General features: G+C 28.9%; 1 long non-coding RNA gene across 2 annotated transcripts; it reads right to left on the bottom strand.

Moving 5' to 3' along the window:
* Positions 1-1,633: 1,633 nt before the first annotated feature.
* Positions 1,634-4,062, bottom strand: LOC107866533. Of its 2 annotated transcripts, none has more exons than XR_007053298.1 (3): positions 3,776-4,062; positions 2,549-2,708; positions 1,634-1,713 (listed from the first exon to the last, which is right to left on the bottom strand). It is a non-coding gene; the product is annotated as an uncharacterized LOC107866533 (long non-coding RNA). The 2 variants fall into 2 exon arrangements; XR_007053297.1 differs by having other exon boundaries at positions 2,553-2,708.
* Positions 4,063-6,238: the final 2,176 nt, after the last annotated feature.

Genomic DNA, 6,238 nt, shown 5'->3' with positions numbered 1-6,238 from the left:
CCTCAAGGTGGAGTCTGTTTGGCTGCTACACTTACCCCACATTTGAATGACAACATATTGTAATCTCATAAAACATCTACTACATTTTCTCTTGAATTTACATAGGTGTCCTCTGCCGGTGTCTCGATCCAGACTTCTTTTCCATCTCTAATTTTCATATAAATCTTTTTCCACACCTCTTCACCAATGGTTGATCTACCAACAGATGCTTCCTGCAAATGAGGCAGTATTTTAGTTGAAACTATCAGTACCGTTGTTTCATGGTGCTGTATTTTAACAAGGCAGTTAGGAAGTTTAAATATTATTATAGTTCCTAGTTCCAAATGCCTGAGTCTATATGAAATAAGGAAACAACAAACATAGAATCCTTCAGACTGATACCTGTCAGTTCTGTTATCATATGGATGTTGCTTTGCTTTGAATTCTCTAGTCCTTCTTACACTAAACTACAAATCTTATCCCTACACAGATCTTGAAGTTGAAGCAGGGTTGCAAGAAAGAACAATATGATAGCACAATAGCAAGAACACAAAGCAAATAAAGCAAGATACCAAAACATTGGAGTGGGCAAAATAACAAGTCCTTGTTCTCTAGCCTTATTAAGCCACATGGAATTGAGATCAGTTCAAATTCCAGCTGTACGGACGTGATTTCTCATCAACGTAAGCCTTGGTAGGTAGAATTACTGATACCTATGTTACTGCGAGTTGGCATCTACCCAATGAAATAGCCGATTTGCGAGCAAACCGTCCCGGATACTACCATCATAAGAAAAAGGGATAAATACTGAGATGATCTTATAGATTTTCAATCTGATGAAAATATGGAATTCAGCACAGCAGGGTGTATTATATACAACAACATATCTAGTAAAGTGTGAGCAGACTTTACCATATCTTGGAGGTAGAGAGATTGTTTTACTTTTTGAGGGTGTATTATACAAAATGAGGAATTTAGTGTTAATTTTCTAAATGATCAGAAAATAGATAATGTTCCATACTCTCCCAGCTTGTGAACTCCTATTATATTTACAATTAATTCAAACACATACTTCCTGCCATATGTACAATTAATTCAAACACCCTCCTGTGTATATAGGGTGTCTACAATTAATAAAAAAAATACCAAAAACGAATAATTACACTAATGTGAAATTACCGGAGTTTAAAGAGAATATAGGGTGACCTTGGGAGCTTCACCTGTAGGTCAGAGAGAAAGTTTAGGAGAAAATAGTCGAGGGAATAATGGGGTTACAGGAAAACACTTTTTTTTTTCTAAATTTTACTCAAATTCTTAAAAGAAATTTTTTTTTACTAAATGAAATAACTCCTCTAGCTGATAATTACATTTGTAAAATATAGGTGAATCAATTACTAAAATTAAGAAATGAAATAATTATTTAAAATACCATTAAAAATTGAATTGATTTTTGATCCACATTTTAAAATATATTTTTTATCATATTAATATGAAAATAATTATATTACATATTTTTTTGTATAATTTTCTAACTTCTAAATTTTAAATTGAAAAGTAAATTAATATAAAAAAAAATTAGCTCTAAAAATTTGTCAAACTAACTATTGTAATGCGAAATGTGATAATAAAATTTTCAAGTCAGTATGAAAAATTACCCGTGCAGTCTCTTTGATTCATATCTCCTAGTTTTGTTTCTCTCAAGCATTGGTATTAACTCCGATGGGGTGCAATCTACTGAAAAAAAAATAAACAAGAGAGTGGAAATTAAATTAGATATGTTGACCTCGTGCCTGCTTCAACCGGTTAACTCTCTCTTATTATATATATTAAATTAATGCGCTTCTTCTTAAAATCAAAGAAAAAATTTAAATAAGTGAAAATAATAAAAATAAAAATAGAATTTGAGAGACAAATGTGAGTGTGAAAAGTTAAAAAATATTTGAGGGGTAGAGGATAAAATTGTACTATACTAAAAAGGGAAGAAATAGATAATGCTTGAGAAAAAAAAAAAGGAAAAAATAAAGGTTGAGACAAATAAACTAAAAATGAAAATAAAATTAAAGAAAAAAATAAAAAAGCAAAAATAATAAAAAATAGAAAATGAGAGACAAATGAGTATGGAAAGTTTAAAAATATTAGAGTTATAGAGGGGGTATTTGATAAAAATCAGGAAAAAAAGAGAAATAATAAAAAAACAAAATTAAAGGTTAAAGAAAAATAAATTTTAAAAAATAAATAAATAGATAATGTTTAAGAAAAAAAAGAAAAATAAATATTGAGATTAGTAAATAAATAAAAGAGAAAAAATAAAGGCGGAGACAAATGACTTAAACCATGAAAAAAAAAGTGAAATAATAAAAAATAGAATTTAAGAGATAAATAATTATGGAAAATTTAAAAATATATTTAAAGTGTAGAAAGGTAAAATTATACTTTTATAATACTTAAAAAGAAAAAAAATCTATTTTTCAAACACTTTTGGAGGTCAAAAATCAGAGTCACCCGTAAGGTTTTAAAAAAAAAAAAAAAAAAAATAGTCTATGATTTTTAGTAGAATTAATTAACCTACCTACCTATGTGGTGGATTTGTAGCGACCATAATTGTTGTTGAACTCTTTCTTGTTGATGAAGTTATAGCCTCGGGTAAAGTTGGTGCCTTTTTCCCCTTGCTCCTCCTCAGATTGATCATAAATCCCAAGAGGTGTACACAGTGTAATGAACAATTGAACCTAATACAAGTATTAGTGGTTATTTTCACAACTCGAATCTATGCCATAACCTATTGATCATACTGAGACAACTTTGTCGTTACTCCACGACTCACCTTCAATCTTCTAGACAAATTGAAATGACATATACAATCTTCAAAAAAAAAAAAAAAAAAAAAATTATGAATAAGTTAAAACAATATTTTGAAACGCTTCTTTTAAACAGTCATTCTGTTCTATCAGGTTAGTAATCACTAGATCAATTTTTCAACAACTCTCATCATTTTAATTTGTTTGTCTCATTTTGACGTAACAAAATTTTTTGTTTCATCCTATGGTCTTAAACTAAAGTTATATTGTATATGTTAAAATGTCTTTTAATCTTGTGGTCGTAACATTTCATATGAAAAGTTGAAATTAAAGATTGTTCCAAAAAAAAAAAAAAAAAAAAAAAAAAGAGCAAATTTTTTCAAAATAGTCTCTATATTTACATTACATCAAGTCCCCAATCTTGCGCAGGAGAGTTTCTTCCTCTGATAGCATAATTGAATTGTCTTGATCATCTTTCGTTCAATTTTTTTTGAGCTTTTCAATTGCTTGAATGTATCGATTTTACATTAAAAGTAAATTAGTATATAATAAATAGTATAAAATAAATTATAAGATTTAAACTACTTTGAGTTTGAAAGTATATTTTTCAAGAAAATAAAATATTTTCGGATCAATTTTCTATCATCTGATCTCTCTCAAAAAAAAATTCTTTTTTTTACTTTTCTTCTACCTACTGCTCTGATTTTTATAACATTTGTGTACACGCATATCAGTGTATGTACGTAAATATATCACTTGCTTCTAAATGATGAAAGAAAAATTGAAATTATACAATGTTTGTTTATATGATTTTTAACTACGAAAAATATTAACATTTACATAAGTGAAGAAAAATTAATCTACAAACACAGATTTTTCTAAACAAAAATCATGCATTATATCACTATATATATTTCATACACAAAGATCATCTTGAATATTTTCATTCATATTATACCACAATAAAGTTTACCACACAAATAGAATCAAAGGAGAACCTGTATGAAGCAAGAAATATATGCCAAAACTCGAATGGAAACTCGAAACTCAATTCACCACTCTTTCTTTTCTCCTTTTTCTCTTTTGCCTGATTTTGATTGTTGTTTCCTTCTCTGATTTTTCCTTCATTGATTTTTTTTTTTTTAGTTTTTCAATCTCTGATAATTTTTCTTTGTTTCTCTATTTTTCACTCTCAAAGTGTCTGATCATGTGTCTGTCTAAGAATAGTACGTATTAAGAAGAGCTCTTAAATAAGGAGAAGTCTTGGGGGGATTAGGTTATGGTTAGGGATGAGATAAGGGAGATTTAAAATTTAATTTTTTTTTCTTTTTAAATAATAATAATAATAGAAGATAATAATTGTAAAAATAATAATAATAAATAAATAAAATTAATAAATAAATTTAGAAAAAATCAAATAATAATAATAAATATATAAATATAACAATAACTGATTTATATTTTAGAAAATATAATAAAATTCAGAAATAGCTATAAATAACTATAACTAAAATAAGACTAAAACTTGCTAGCTTATTTATTTAAAATTCAAAAGGAAAATATTTTTGAATTTTTGTATTATTTTTTTTTTAATTGGAATAAAATAAAATAATATCCTAAAATTAACTTCATTTAGTTATTTATTTTTTTAACTAAAAAATTAGTGAAAATAAAATAATAATAAAAATAATATCGTATCAAATATAACTATTTAATATCAAAAAATATATTTATTACACTTGGAAAAGGTCAAAAATCACGTGTCTACATTTTGCCTCTCTTTGTTTGAAATCTTGAAGAGTTTTCATAAAAAGAAGTAGACAAAGATATGATTTTTGATCCTCCAATTATTCAAAAAGAATATAAAAAGAAAAAGGAGATATGACCGAGTCCTGATTTTGGACCGCCTATATATCTCGAGTTATAAGGGAATCAGGTCACGTGTAGTTCAAAGGTAACATGGTGAGAGAAAAAGTTAAAGTGGAGTGAGAATCCGTCGAGTTTTCAGTTAACGACTTCTGCCTTTTACATTCAGATGACTAACAAAATTCAAAAAAAAAAATACAAGTGAAAATTGCGATCTCTAGAATCTTGATTCTAATTTTCGTGACTTGAACTTGAAAATTCACACTATTCTTCAGGCCGACTCCTGACTTGCTATTTCTTCACCCTGTTCTTCAGGCGGGATCCTGGACTCAAAGTAAATAATGCAACAGAAAATAACATCTCATTCTTCAGGAGGGCCCTGGACAAAGTAAATTCTCATTCTTCCTGATCAAAAAGTAAATTCCCATTCTTCAGGAGGGTCCTGTCCAAAAAGCAAATTTTCATTCTTCAGGAGAGTCCTGTCCCATTCTTCAGGAGGGTCCTGAGCACAAAATAAATTCTCATTCTTCAGGAGGGTCCTAAGCATAAAATAAATTTCCATTCTTCAGGAAGGTCCTGTCCCATTCTTCAGGAGGATCCTGAGCAAAAAGTAAATTCCCATTCTTCAGGAAGGTCCTGTCCCATTCTTCAGGAGGGTCCTGAGAAAAAAGTAAATTTTCATTCTTCAGGAGGGTCCTGAGCATAAAAATAAATTTCATATAACACAAATAAAATTTTTGCCCAATTTGTACTGGAAAAATTTATGTGTCACTGGATCTTAATATACCTCACAAAGAATAAAGTTTATCATGACCGAGATCCAATTTCGAATGTTGTAACCATGCTTCTTGAATTGAGAGAATTGTGAAATTGCATCTTTTATCTGAAAATAATTATTTCATCTCTGTTCCAAACAAAGAAAAATTGTGAATTTTAAAAAATGTGGTGGTTGGTTTGTGACATTTGGCTTTTGAAGTGGTCGCTCTCGCACTTGTCATGCTCAACTCTTTTTCAATCGATGATAATATTCATTGAATTGTTATACCTCTAACTCAGAATTCTGACTACTGAGATCCTCAACTCAAATCATATTTCTGTTGTATGATGCTTCTGAGTTTAACTTCCAATACATCCCTTAGATTTTCACGAGTTTAAAATGGTCAAATCACAATCATCTTGAGTATCTTACTTTTACTTTGAAACGTTGTCTCTGTGCATCGACCCTTTGTCTTGCTTTGTACTCTTAAAGGAGTTGGTAGCAAATTTGGAGCTCTTTCTCACTCGACCTGACATGAATTTGACTCAAAAGACAACAAAAAATTTTCGTTTAATGACAAGGACACAAAAATCAAAAATTAAAATAAAATAAAAAGAAAAAGACAATAGGCATCTCTTTTTCAAAATAAAGAGAAAACTTATCTGAATGTGGAAACCGATTCTGGTGATTATGACATATATTTGAATCAAACAACCAGATCTACCTACACCAACCATTACAACTTTTGTCCACTTATTGAGCTTGAAATTAAGCCAATCTTGAACTTGTTCTTTCTTGATAACAACCTTTCTTCAGCTAGTGGCACCTCAATGGGTTT

This window comes from Capsicum annuum, chromosome 3, assembly GCF_002878395.1.
Source record: "Capsicum annuum cultivar UCD-10X-F1 chromosome 3, UCD10Xv1.1, whole genome shotgun sequence".
NCBI lineage: Eukaryota > Viridiplantae > Streptophyta > Magnoliopsida > Solanales > Solanaceae > Capsicum > Capsicum annuum.
This window is presented reverse-complemented; position numbering and strand designations above follow the sequence as displayed.